The following is a 15,383-nucleotide window of genomic DNA, read 5'->3' as shown; positions in this document are numbered from 1 at the left end:
GAAGAACAAACGACGGGAAGTGAAACTGCCATTACATATGTTGATGCTGCCACTGTATGAGATGCGCATCTTGGAGGAACATAGTGATCACCTTGATAGAGACTCAAGGCAGCCAGTGCATGCTAAATTTATCGCATTTACTGAAACTGTGTTGGAACTTCGTTTAGTCCGATCATTGTAATTACTTCGCTTTCGTACAACGTTTTGGTTTTCTGTGCGTTCTGTTTCCGATTTAATAGATTTTTTTTTGTCAATGGGAACACAGTTCGCGTTATTTCAGGTATTGCAAAGATCGAGCTTCGTTACTTTTATATATGTGTTTCTATGATGACTGTTTCAGTATATCAATGAAAAAAAGAGATATGGACGCCTATGAAAGTATATTGCGGATTAGGGTTTCTTGTCATTTTACCCATAAGTTAACTAATGCGAGTTCACGCTAAAGAGCTCCGACTGTCTTCCCGAAAAGGCTTGAAGTCATTACTCACGTCTTGTAACTGTCACAGGGCACTCGACAGTAGCAACCATTATCACGTGTGCTGCTATTGTTAGGCAAATCGTTGAAAGATACATTAGTGTCAGAGACATTTCACTTCAGCAATGTACCTAAAAAAGTCAATGGCGATTTGTTAAAATGGTGGCGAATGACTCCAGCGAGTAAGAGCACCAAAACTGCGATATATACAAGGAAGCAGTTGCACTATATTTTAAAATGGCTTCTTTCGAAATGAGCTGCACGCAATCAGATAGACCAGACTGTAATAAGACACACAGAATTCACAATTCTGGAACAAATGGTAGACGCCATAAGTAAACAAGACATGCGCAATTTAGAGCTTTATAGTCAGGTTTTGGAACAGATCAAGCAACTTTCAGATTTACAGAATTTGTAGATACCGTCTGTGGCATATAGCACAATTCTCATCTTTGAGCGGGTCTTCTCGAAAAGGCGGATAATACGTGCACAAGAAATCAAAAGAAATAATCAGCTAATCAACAATAACTCACTAAAAGCTTTTAACCATTTACCTTTAGGCTCACATTGTAGTTTTCAAATTCAAGCCGACGAGTGGGCAAGGAGGGATCATTATAAATGAATTCTCAGAATGAGCGCAGTTTCGAGTTATTTCCCGAAGTTTGTGAAGAAATACATCGCCGATTAAGATACTTTGAGCGTTTCGTTAGAATGGTAGGAACAATTATCTTTTACGGTGAGTTTTATAGCGCATACCTCAAAACTGCTGTCATTCTAGAAATTGCTTCCAAGGGGATACGCACTGCAAGCTGGCAGGCTACAATTCGTAAATTGGGTTATGGGCCATGAAGTAATGAAATAAGAATTTAATTATTAGTTTTCGGCTTGTTAGATGATTATGTGCTTCCGGTTTCTTGCAAATATTATCCGCGTAATTGAAATACCAGCTCAAAAAATAGAATTATGCTATCTGCCACCAGCTAATCCTTAGAACTGCAAGACTTAAAAATTATCGTAACAATAATAAAAAATAATCAGTATTCAAATGAATTTTGGGGCTTTTAAGAGCCAGAACCGCAATTTCATTGTGAGGCTCGCCGTAGTAGGAACTCAGGATTAAGACTCCCCCTCTCCCCCCCAGGGATGCTCATCGTAAAGGAAATCGCCGCGTTTACATTTCATGCCAATTTGAATGCAGCCGCCAGGAACGGGATTCTATCGCGTGACTTCATGCTTAGCGGCACAACACCATAACCGCTAAGCCACCACGCCAGGTACATTAAATGAAACGCCATCTTTACTGCATGTCGGATGTTATTATCGAATAGCATGGTGAGTGCTACATTGACGCCAGAAGGATTGAATTTTTCTGTTATGCTTTCACGTCATCACCAAGTCTAAAGACTACTGCGTACATCGTCGGACGCCGTCATGCCATCGTATGTGTTGCCCTGGAATCGTACTTTTTGTTATATGACGTGTTGCCATGGCACGTCATGCGCACTTTAGTGCGGTACCGATATTGCCGCAGGGTGAAAGAAAATCATTTTGCACATTCGGCAGGGTTACACAGCTCAAATGGCCAGGAAACTTATGAGAGACACCAATACATCGGCAAATTCGTGACCACAGCTCATTAGACGCACACCATGCTGCCCTGCCCTCTCGCGACCGTACTTGGAACTGCCTTCCACTATGTTCCCTTTGAGTGCACTTCGATGAAACTAGATGACGGAAACCGACTTTGAAGGTATCTGGCCAAAGTGTGGTCGCTCACTCACCAAAATGCCGGATCGCGTGAGTTTCTAGATCGTTCCGGCAACACAACCTGGGAGCTATTCATCTTCCCTTGACGCATGTGAACCAGAGGTTCCCAAACTTGATTCCGCCATCAGAAATGTAGGGTTCCTCAGGCAACCGAAATGAACGCGACCACATCTTCTTTTCGGTGGTTTATTTCCTTGTTTAAATAACTGGACAAGTTGTGCACTTTGTTGTCGTCATTTGTAAGCAATTTATCGAATTATTCGGAAAAATCATCGCGAGGCCAAGGAGAAGCACCTCAGTGTGAAAAAGCAGTAGGGAGGGAGGCGCAATTGCAGCTCTTTTTCGCGATGCTATGGGCACGAAGGTGGAGTTTCGCAAGGTCACGGAGCTTTGGCACAGGATAAATTATAACGGAAAGTTAATTCATATTGAAGCTTTACACACCACTAAAATTTTCAAGGCTCTGCTCCACCAAGCAATGCAAGTGTAAGCCCCTCCTGCCAATAGACGACGCTGGTGGTCAATATGTCAAATTCTTTAAAGCTTTACATTTAAGCAACATTACCGGGACACATAAGTCCATCGACAGAAAATGCAGAAGTCAAAGCAGTTTGAATACATCATAAATACCTATTGCAGCCTTGACAGGTGCTTCAGGAACCGTTCATGTCTCGGCTTGTCTAATACCGGCGGTTTACTGAGAAGCTAATGGTGGCGAATATAATTATACCGCCTTGATATTTTAGCAAGTTTTCTAGACTATCAACATGATTTTACAGTTTTTGTGCGGTAAGCTTTCCTACAAAAACACATCGTCATCTTTGGCACAAAGTTCCTTTGGCACACTGTTATCTCAAATGAGTGGGATGCAAGGGTTGCTCACACTTTACTCATATAAATTCTAAAACTCGTACAGCGCAACATAGAAAGGAAGAAACAAGATGAGCCGGCCAGATAAAGGAACAGAGCGAACAGACCAGATTATTGCAGCCTCTCTGGCGCTCTGTTTCTTCATCTGGTTCGCTCGGTTTGTTTCTTCCTTTCTATGTTGCGCGGAACCAGGTTGAAAATGCGATGCCAACTCGCCCAATCCTCAAGCCTAGTTATCTTATAGACAGATTTAGTTTAGCGTACATAATACCATTGTGTACACTATAATACAGCGGGTTGACACTACGCATGCGCACAACGCTAAACGACCCATAGAGTAAGGGTACGCACGATATATTTCTCAGATTTAGCGTTACTGTCTTTGCGTATATTGTGTAAGACATGGCGGCAGTCCTGGCTGCCCACTTCGGAAGGAATTTGTTGTTACTTTTGTAAAATTCACTTCGTCCTTAGCACATCACTGCGTAAAGGGCCTTTGCTTAGTCTCAGGCCTCTTCCAGGACAGAGTTTTACAGATGACGTGCAGTTTTTGCGATCACTTTTCGTTTCAATGTCAATGCCTAATGAAACAAATGGATGGATGGATGAATGGATGTTTGAGCGTCCCCTTTGGAAGTAGGGAACAGGGAACCAAACTGATGCTTTAATATTGCGTAATGTACTACCTAGGTTAAAAACAAAGAAAGCAAAAGAAAAATACCTCAAGATGAATTCCCACAAGAAAATTTTCTTACCCCGTATTATGCACTTTGTTTTTGTACATCTCCATTTTTTGTTTCCCTATTTTCTTCCACCAATCTTCAAATCCCCTCTTACTAATCTGTATTGCGCACATGTTTACTTTCCCCCTGCTCTCGCTGAAACCAAGGGCTTCAAGCAGACCAGCGGTGGCTAAATAAACCGCTGGGCAAATATTTTCACATTCTAGTAAAACATGCTCCATGGTTTCCCTAGCTTTACTGCGGCAAGCGCATGCTTCTTCTTTCTAATATTTCGCTTTATAGGTGCGTGTTCTAAGGTATCCTGATTTCGCTTCGAAAAGTAATGAGCTTCCCTTTGAGTTATCATAAATTATTCCTTTCCTAATTTTGTTTTTTCCTGTGACGTATTTATTCATGGCAGGTTTCATTTCGATTGCCGACACACATGAGATTATTTCAGCATCTCTGACTTTCCGCTGGACGTTATTTGTTGCGATTTTGCTTACCCTACAGGCCGCATACTTGCTGGTAAGCTTTCTTGTTCTTTTCCTGCACTGTGAATTAATGTTTTTCTTGTACAAATATCTGGACAATCTCGCAGCCCACACACGTACTTCGCTCAAAACATTCATGCTATATAATTATATGTGCGTGGTAGCGTATAAACGACTGTCTTTTTGTGACATATCATGAGAAGCCTACAGACACTGACATCAAGGCCAACATAGGGGTAATTACTTGTGCTGAATGAATGAAATAAAGAAACGACAGACAGACAGACAGACAGACAGACAAAGAACTTCAATAACAAGGTCCTGAGAAGCTTTGCCCTGGGGCAGAGCTGCGGGCCGCTACCACGTGGGGACTGGTAGGCCGAGCCTAACCGCCACATCGTGGGCTCTCTGGACCGCCCAAGTTTGACGTGCATATTCTGAGCTCCGGATGGCAGAGCTCCATTCTTGTTCTGTGATGCGATTGGGTCCCTGTAACGAGGGGCATCGCCAGAGCATGTGTGCGAGATTGCTAACAGCCCCACAGTCGGGGCAAGTAGAGCTAAAAGCCTCTGGAGTGATCGTGTGGAAAAGGGCCAGGTTCGGATAGCACTGCGTTTGAAGCATGCGTAAGTGGACGCCAGAGGTCTAGCCAGTTTGCAGTGAGGGGGACGATAAGTCCTCCTACCCAGGTGATAGTGCGTAGTAATTTCGCTGAAAGTAGTGAGAGTGTCCCGAAACTCGAGAACCCCGGAGTCTGAGCTCAATCTTGCTCCCGCGCGGTGGGTTAGTGCGCGCGCTTGAGAGTGGGCAATGTCATTAAGATTGGGAAACGAGTCAAGCTGGGGGTCGAGGTGAGCCGGAAACCACGTGATGGTGTGCGGAGAGATTATCTTGTTCTTGAGAATCTTGTGAGCCTCCTCAGCGATGGATCCTGAAGCGAAAGCCCTGACCGCCGATCTCGAATCAGTGAAGACTTGTAATCTGCTGTTGTCTAGTAGTGCTATAGCAACTGCGACCTGCTCCGCTCTGGTTGGTGTTGAGCACTTCAGGGAAGCCGCATTCACTATCTGTCCGTTGTGATCAACGAGGGCAATGGCGAAGTTAGACGACTGTCCATATTGGGCTGCGTCGACAAAACATGCCGAGTAGGGATCGTCTTTGGTACGCTTGAGGAGGGCGAGGGCTCTTGCCCTGCGTCTGCCTACGTTGTGTCGAGGATGAAAACATTACGGGGAAACGGTGCAACTCGTATGTTGTTCCTTTGATTTTCTGATATTTCATATTTCCGCTCTTCCATGAGGATTGGATTGATCCCAAGAACTGCCAGGATCTTCTTTCCAGCCGGGGTACAGGATAGACGGGCCAGTTGGGCTGACTCCTGGGCCTCGATTATCTTGTCCAATGTGCTGTGCACTCCTAGTTGCATAAGGAGGTCCGTGCTCGCCCGTAACGGAATGCCTAGTACTTTTTTTATACTTTTTCTGATGAGCGTGTTTAATCGTTTCTTCTCGGAATTAAACCAGTTGTGCATGGCTGCCACATAAACTATATGACTCATGAGGAAGGCGTGGAACAACCGGAGGAGGTTGTCTTCCTTTAAGCCTCCACGCCTATTCGAGACTCTGTTGAGTCTCATCATGTTCTCAGTCTTGGCTGTGAGCTTGTAGAGCGTAGTATTATTACTGCCATTGGATTCGATGAACATGCCATGGACCCGAATGGTGTCTACTCTGTGTATGGTACAGCCGCTTTTAGTGTGGAGTTTGATGTTTATTTCAGACAACAGTTTCCATCCTCTAGGTTTGGGACCTCTCCTGACTGGCCTGTAGAGGAGGAGCTCAGACTTGCTCGGGGAGCATCTAAGCCCCGTATTTTCCAGGTACATCTCTATTTGATCTAAAGCCTCCTGTGCGCCTAATTCAACAGCTCCCTCGCTTCCTCCGGTGCACCAGATTGTGATGTCATCAGCGTAGAGCGTATGACTGATCCCTTCTATGTTGGAGAGTCTTTGCGATAATTTCTTCATGGCGATGTTAAAAAGCAGTGGTGACACTACCGCTCCTTGTGGCGTGCCTCTGGGGCCCAAACTGAAATTGTCGGACTTGAGATCACCGATTTTGAGCGTGGCCTAGCGATCCCGTAGGAACGAGCTTATGTATCTGTGGAAGGCGTCTCCCAAATTGAGCTCTGAGATGGAGTTCAGAATGTGAGCATGGGATACATTATCAAAGGCTTTCTCTAGGTCTAAGCCTAGGATGCCTCTTATATCTCTTGTGGCGTTGTCAATGATTTGACATTCGATGAGTTTCATGACGTCTTGCGTTGACAGGGCCGGACGAAAGCCGATCATGTTGTACGGAAACAATCCTTGTTTCTCGATGTGCTTAGAAATTCGATTGTGTATGACATGTTCCACTACTTTCCCCACACAGGACAGGAGGGAAATGGGTCTGAGGTTTGAGAGACTCGGGGGCCTTCCAGGCTTTGGAATGAGGAAGACCGAGGCCATTTTCCAGGACTCCGGGGCAACCCCTCGTTCCCATATTCCATTAATCTCCTCTGTCAACCATTCTAGAGAGCAGTCGTCCAGGTTTCGGAGGGCGCGGTTGGGGATGCCATCAGGACCAGGGGCAGACCTGCCATTTAGATTCTGGAGAGCTTCCCTTACTTCGCATGCCTTGAAGGGGTTATCTAGCTCGGGGCAAGATGAGCCGTTGTAGGGGGGATAGTCTTCGTCACTCGAGTTTCCCAGTGGCAGATACTTGCGAGCGAGTCTGTCGAGTACGGTCTGCAATGTCTCTGATTGTGATGCCTGGTGTAGAACCTTCGCTATTACTTGTCTTTGGTTTGACTTAGTGTTGGTATCATCGAGCAGATGCTTGAGGAGGTTCCATTTAGCTCCAACTCTCATCTGGCCATCAACAGAATTTCAGACCTCATCAAACTGTTGTCTCCTCAAGGTTTGGCAGTGATCTTCTATCGTTCTGTTGAGCTCTGCGATCTTACTTCGGAGCCTTCGGTTGAGTTTCTGCCCTTTCCATCGTTTAAACAGTGACGTTTTAGCTTCTAGAAGATAAGCGAGGCGGCTATCCATCCTGTCCCTCTCCAGTTCAGTCTGGATTTTCTTTGTCGCCGCGCTGACATCCTCATTTAACTGTTCAGCCCACTGCTCCAGGCTAAGTGCTGACTCATGCGTTTGTGCTCGCTCTTCCCGAATCTTGCGAAAGAAATCCCAATCTGTAATAATGAACTGTTTGAGGTCCCCGCTTCTCACGTTGACGGAGGTGGCCAGGATGTTGTGATCACTGCCAAGGTCAACTTGGAGGCTGGACCAAGATGCCGATTCCACATTCCGTATGAAAAAGAGATCGGGTGTGGGATCCCTAGAGCAGGAGTTGCCGATCCTGGTCGGAAAAGCCGCATCTCTTATAAGCGTGAGGTTATTATTGACTGTAGTTTGCCATAGGTCAATAATGCACTTGCCTTTAGCTTGTTGGTACCCCCATGCTTGATGCGGAGCGTTGAAGTCTCCAGCCACCAGGAGTGGAAATGTCTTGGCCTTGCTTGTAGCCCTGTTAATAATTGCCGCGAATCTTTGCCTGAGGTCTTTGGGTGTACTGTATATGTTAAGTATAAATACACTTGTCTTGAATGGTGCGCTGGGGATGATTTCAACAAGCGAGTGTTCAACCTTATTGGATTCAAGATTCAGTTCGTGGGATATGAACGCTCATTTGTTCGTGACTAATGTGCTTATTCCCCTCTTCCCATCAGCATATTGGGTATGCGATTTATAGCTTGGAAGGGTGACCTTATCCGTGAGCGTTTCTTGTAATAAGATTACATGTGGCTTTTCCGAGTGGGTCCGAACGAACTGCTGGAGGACGTTCCTTTTACGATGGAATCCCCTACAGTTCCACTACCAGATGTTAATTACCCTGTGATGTGCCGCCATGGAGGGACGTAGTAGATAGCTTGTATTATAAAATGCTGCGGAGCGCAGCCGCTCCCGACCTTTCAGTGTCGGTGTTATTCACTTTTTCCAATGGTGTAACTGAAGCCATTGTAGAAACGTGGCGTTCCAGATTATTGCATCTGTTTCCTAGTGCTCTGACCGCCTCCGCAAGTTTGTCAATAACAATTTGAACTTTTTCGAGGGATTCATCAATTTTATCTATCGTTGTTTTCCAATTTTCGAACAATGGCGCTCTTGCCTGAGGCATCAACTGCCAGCGCCCTCTTTCTGGGTAAACCATTGGCAGTCGGCTCCGCTACGGGGACCTCCATGGGCGTTTCTACTACAGGGGCCTGACTGGGTTGAACTGTCTATCGCTTGCTGGCGTTCTTTAGTTCTGCTATTTCTGCTTTGAGCTGCTCCATTGCGTATTTTAACGAAGCGTTTTCTCTTTGTAATTGCGCAATCCGGTCGTGCTCTGGCGATTGACCCCCCGTTACCTTTTTCGGTGATTCCTTGACCCGGTCAGCCCATGTGGCACCACGATGAGCAGGCTCCTGGATCTGAACTGCAGGCCCCCTGGAACGAGAGTGGCCTCTGGAGCGGGAGCGGGTCCCGGGGGCCTTGCGGCCTCTGGAAGACGAGCGTTCCGTCGAGCGACCCCTAGAAGGGGCACGGTTCTGGTAGCCGCTATCCTCGCCGCCAGGTTCTCGGGATCGGCTCCTGGATCTGTGCGAGCTGCTGAGGGCCGGCTTGAGAGGCATTGGCGACCCAGTTGGTTGTTTGGATTGGTAGCGGTTGCACCGTTCTCTTCTCCGTTGTCTAACTACAAACGGAATTTGGAACGTTTGCTTGCAGGTTCTGTCAGCCGTGGGATGAGGGCCTCCGCAGAGGGTTCACTTCGGTGTACATTCGTGCTTATCGTCCCGGTTGCTCGCACCACAGCCGCGGCAGATGGCATTTTCAGCGGCTGGGCAAACGTCAGCTCTATGGCCAAGCTTTCCACATGCATAGCAAACGTCAGTTTGTCTGCGATAGAGTGAGCATTTGATCAAACTGGGACCGCATTTTACGTAGTCCGGGACTTTGAGTCCATCAAACAGGATGACTACTGTGCTTGTGTTCTTCATTCGTCTCACCACGAGGGCGCTTGGATTCTTGGGTTGAATGATAAGGCGTTTGAGCTCCTCTCGATTGATGGTGGGTTCAATGTCACGAATAACTCCCTTGCATGAGTTTTCGGGGGCTGCGATATATGTACTAACTTCGTGGCTTGCTTGTCCAATGAGTATAGCTTTCCCATCGGCGTAGGCCATGGCGTTGAGTTTTGATGGTGTGCTTGCCACCAATATGTTTTGCACCATGTTCGGACATATAATATCCTCCGCCGTATCCGCCTCCGTAAGTCTAGTAGCGGTAGTGAGGGCTTGGGCAACTCTGAAGTGGCCCATCTTCTTGATGCGCAGTACTCCACGTGGACGGATAATGATACGAACATGTTCTATCGGTAGGCGCGGCAATCTCGAAGCAGTCGTTAGCCGTGTCTTGACACTCGCCGTAGCCTGGCTCTTATTCCCGCCGCGTCGCATGTCGGTGACTCGGCCGCCCTGCCCGAGGGGGTCCTGGATGAGGGGTTTTCGCTTGTATAATGCCGTGGTCCACCCAGCGCTTTCATTAACTTCGTCGGGAGAGATATCCTCACCCTCAAAAGTGATTTGCATAGCTGTAGACATCGTGGCTTGAGCGTGCGGAACCGCGCTGAGCTAGCCCTCCGAGCCTCTGCTGGGCAGAGGTCGCACAGAAAGGTCCTCGAGCGATTGATAAAATGTCCACCCACCGTTGAAAACTTGGTATCGGCGGAATCATTGAAACCTTAGCCGTCGATTGGTGCCGACATCTTCAAGATTGAAGCAAGATCTCGACCTTAATCATGTAGAGAAGCAGGAGAATCAGATATTGACGCGCGCTCTTGTTTCTTCTTCTTCCCTCTAGAAACGATAAATTGGTGGAAATTAAAGTGGATGAACAAACAACTTGCCGCAGGTGGGAGCCGAACCGACAACCTTCGCATTCTTTTTGTTACGTTATTCAGCTTCCCGAGGACATTACAAATGTCCTCGGGAAGTTTATATGAGCTCATCCTCAAGCTGTTGATGCGTTTGTATCCTAATCAGGCTGCGACGATCTGGTGAAACACTGTAACGCAGTAACACAATCAGGGGCAACACTGCAACACTGTGATGTCGAATTAAGTCGCCGAGTGACGCGTGTTCATGTTTCTCTGCTGCAAATATTGCGCCAATAACAAGGTCCGCAATGGCGTGGGTGATATCTGAAGCAATATGACCGAATTAGACCAATATTTGCTGGAGAAATGCAATACGAGAAAGTGAGAGCTTCTACTACCTATCAAGACTGCGAGCAGTCTAGACACCTTGAGTAAGCGAGGATGACCAATCTCCCTGTTAAGCTACTATATCGTCTCGCAGATCTTAACACTTCCAATATATCTTTCGCGTAGGTGAGAGCGCGCTCTTGGATGTCCACAACATCAGCACAGTCGCTCTCAATCTTGACACCCAGGATGACTTCCGAGAATATTCAATAAGCACAAAGCAGCGAGCCAATAAGCTAAAAACGCAATCGGAATCTGACCTGACTGAGTACGCAACTTTTAGGCGGTGCCTAACTACTGGGTCTGCCTACTGGGTGGTATCTACCTACTGAGACGGTACCAACCACAAAGCGGCCCATTCTGCCAGGCATTTTCTCATTAGCTCTTGTATGAGCCCCGTGCAAACCTGTAGAATAGCAGAGGGCACCTAGCCGTTATCAATACCGCATGTTTTACGCGCCGCTCAGAAGCACAGTGTTCTGGTGGTCCGTTCTTCAACTCGTTTTCTCCACGACCCGTTTTAAGTGCTGTTCAAGCTCGTCGAAAATGTCTGACAGACCTAGCCGCGATCATGTCGCCTGCGTGCGTGCGATTCCGGAGCCGCGACGTTTGAACCATTTAGAAGTAATGCTATATATTACTACCTATCGTGATCAGCAAAACGCGTCGGTCGCGGATAAACCAAGGGAGCCTTTAGGCATGTAAGGTTTACGAAAAACGCTTAGAATGACATTTCTGACAGACCTTGCGTTGGCTTTTAGGGTAAAATATTTTAGGGTAGACAAATTCGTAAGATATGTTTTAGCGTGCATCCACCGGATATACATGCATAGATGCGTTTTTTTAAAGGAAGTGGACAAGATTTTTCCTTGCTAATCCTGCTTACATATGAGTTTGCTTATACCTATTTCGCAAACGTATTCGGGAAACTTAATGCGCGAATAATGTGAACACTGCACATTTTATAACCTAACAAATGTACAAGTATTCATCCGCACCAACTTCCGTAGCTCGATTCCGAAACGTGCTTGATTAAATGCTGCAAAAGTTTCATGTAAAAGGAAGAGAGAAGAGCGATGGAAAGGCTCTGCAGTATTCGCGCAATAAATAATAAAAAAATTAGGTAGCGGCGGCCAGTTGTAAAGTTCACGTAGAGATTTTCTTCACGTCAAAACGGTCGTATTTGCGTTGATTTCTTTTTCTGCATTTGCACATACATTCACTTTTGCGCGCTTCCTTTTGTGCTCCCGTGGATGTCGAGCATACCGTGGGCCGCACCGGTGACGACGCTTGCGGCTGTGCTGGTGGGTGCTGTTCGCGGACGGCTTGTCTCACTTCTTCGCGAACCACTTCTGCTAACGAAGAGACCTCTGTGGGGCCGTTGTTCCGCTGTTGCCTCTGGAGTTCTTCTCAGAAACACAGACCTTATGAGTTCTCGTAAGACCTCGACGCTGTTTCAAATCATTGCCGGCATCGCATCCATAGAGGTGACGTTCATATCGCGGTTGTAGAGTCTCGTTCGCTGTTGAAGAGTCCTTTCCATAGTTGTCGCCTGGGAGCGGAATTCGGCGACGGTGCGTGGAGGGTTGCGAACCAAACCAGCAAAAAGCTCCTTCACACCGCGCATCAGGTGCCGAAGCTTCTTGTCCTCGCTCATGCTCGGATCGGCCCGGCGGAATAAGCGGGACATATCTTCGAGATACATTGCCACGCTTTCGTTGTTTCGCTGGCTTCTTGCTTGCAAAGCGGCTTTGGCTCTTTCCCGGCGGTCTGTGCTCGGATACGTGGCCAACAGCTCCCGTCGGAAGTCATCCCACGACCGGAGGGCAGTTTCGTGGTTTTCAAACCACGTTCTGCACAGTCTTCCAACGCGAAGTAAACGTTGCGGAGCTTCCGATTTTCGTCCCATCCGTTTTCGTCCCATCCGTTGTAGTCAGCGACGCGCTCGAAGCCTTCCAACCAGTCCTCGGCGTCTTCGAAGGTGTCGCCGTGAAAAGGCTCGGGCGTTCGCGGCTGATCAACCACGATGCGGGTTGAAGCTGTCTGGGGTGTCATTTCTGTATTGTCTGCTGCTGCTATTATAGTCTGCTCCGGCAAAAGAGGAAACTCGGGCTGCTCACCACGTAGGCGACGGCTCGTGCGCTGGTGGACGGGCCTAAGCTCGTTGGGTCTGAGATGGCGTGGTTCCGGGCTGCTTTCTCCAACTCGAATTGGGCTGGAAATCATTACCCAGCACCTCCACCAGAATTGTAACGGACAGTTAAGGGAATCCAGATACAACTATTTATTGTGGGCGAACTTGTGCCCTGTGGTAAATAAAAAGCACTGCCGCGTTCTAAACGGGAGATCAGGAAGGCCTTCTTCTCTCTCGAGCGTCGCTTCACCTCGTCTTCTTCTTGTAGACGCCGACAACGGCCACCTGCGGTGCGAGTGCGTGCGGTAAAAACACGCGCCATTATTTCGTCGTCTTTTCCTTCAATACGCCTTTGTCGTCTTGAGGGCGCACACGAACCTGAGCGCGTTGTTTAAATGTTTCTGCCTTGTATCAATATATATATCAACACCCACCATGGCTGCTCTGTACCTATGCTGTCGGGCTCCTTAGGATATGGTCGCGGGAATGGAATCTCCCCACCTACTTTTCTGTCGTCCTCAAATGTGCTTCCCTTCTCTTGGCACCCATATACACATATATATATATATATATATATATATATATATATATATATATATATCAGCACCCACTATGGCTGCTCTGTACCTATGCTGTCGGGCTCCTTAGGAGGTGGTCGCGGGAATGGAATCACCCCACCTAGTTTTCTGTCATCCTCAAATGTGCTTCCCTTCTCTTGGCACCCATTCTGTAACCCTAATGGTCTACCGGTTATCTAACCTTCGCCTTACATGTCCTGCCCAGCACCATTTGTCAGCATAGGCACAGAGCAGCCATGGTGGGTGTTGATATATATATATATATATGCGCAACAACGCGGCACCCAGTGGTGACAGCAGGCCCGTAGCCTGTTAGGTTATATATATATATATATATATATATATATATATATATATATATATATATATATATATATATATATATATATATATATATATATATCCTTGAAAAGCTTGAGGACCATGCTAATCAACGCCTGAGGACGCGGCGTGTACCAGAGAGCTGGAAAGATACCAACATTATACTAATATATTGGAACGCAGTCATATATATGCACATATATGCTGATGGGCTGGCTCTGGGTATGTTATGAAGTATTCACCAGTATGCAATAGAATCGGGACAATACCTTGCGTGAATCGATTAAGACAGCAGGCTTACGGAGGAGATATTCCACAATTGATGACGTCCGCCTAAGCATTGAGATAAAATGATGCTGATAATTATCTCATAATATGTTTCTCTACGATAATGCTGTTGCCAAAAACTTGTTGGTTCGCACATTGCCATACCCAGCCACACGCCCGCTAAATTCAGACGAAGAGAGGGAACGCAATACTTACCTTTAGTATCGAGTATGTATTAGTTTTGTAGAAAGCCGTGAGCAAATGGAGAACGGTATCTTTGTGAAGTGCTTTTATAGCGCATGAGACACGTTAAACAGCACTCATTGGTAGCTCTGCTGCACCTATAATATCTCTTTGCTGATATCAAATCAATCTTCCCTACAAGAGACGTCAACGCGGCCGCATCCCATAAAAGGAAACGAAGAAATAAGTTTCGTTTCGTGCGTCATCATCTCTACATTTCGGCGTTGCCGAATTTTCTTGGAATAAGTTCTCAAAGGCTTATGAGTAGTTTGCAACCTGCGGCTTGAAAAATTTACATATTGTGTACCATGAATGCATATTTGCTCTTGAATTACTTGCTATGCTCAATTGGTCATGCTTCGAACCCTCAAATGTTATGTTTCCTTATGCAAAAACATTATATATATATATATATATATATATATAGTAGGCAAAGAGGAATTCTTCAGGCTACCTTTCAGACGTAAAGAACTTGAGCGGTGGTACAAGGTAAACAGAACAAGTATATGACTTGAAGATGCCACATATGCCACATAGAAGTGCGCTCGCGCGCCGCTACTTAAGCGCTCCCAAGCGAATAGCCACGGATACACTGCTTTAATAGTGGCGGCAGCTTGATACAAGGCCTCAAGCAATCTGATGGTCGCGGCACCATGAGAACGCTAACGCATTGATAAGCGCAGCGGAGCCGTAGAGGACGAGGGGGATTTCGAAGCCTGGAAACCGTGACTGTGCACTAGGAACCAATTTTGCGCAGTCACCTTGTTCTGTAGGTAGACGCGTCCGGAACGTAAGCTCTTTTTGTTCCCTTTAGCAATAGAAAGAAAGCTTGCGCGGGCTGTGTCCATCTAATGTGTTTTGGCGGATCTGTACGGCTAGCATAGGGTGTTGTCGATTACGCAAATAATTTTGCTTGACGTGTCAGTGCGTATATAAAAACGGGAGATCTCAACGGTACCAGGCTGGTGACTTCAAAAAGAGAGTCCTGCACTTCACGAATTGTCAGAAGGCTAAAATGATCCGGGCTCTAGGGGTGGCGCATGGCGACAAGAGGAAGGCAGCCAAGCTATTCCGGATGTGGCATTCTGTAGGACGCCGTGGTCGGTGAAACATACTTAGAACGTACGATGTTCTTTGCGAGAGGCGTAGCTGCACAAGGAAG

The sequence above is a fragment of the Dermacentor variabilis genome, chromosome 8 (assembly GCF_050947875.1).
Source record: "Dermacentor variabilis isolate Ectoservices chromosome 8, ASM5094787v1, whole genome shotgun sequence".
In the NCBI taxonomy this organism is placed as follows: domain Eukaryota; kingdom Metazoa; phylum Arthropoda; class Arachnida; order Ixodida; family Ixodidae; genus Dermacentor; species Dermacentor variabilis.
Note: the sequence above shows the minus strand (reverse complement) of the source record.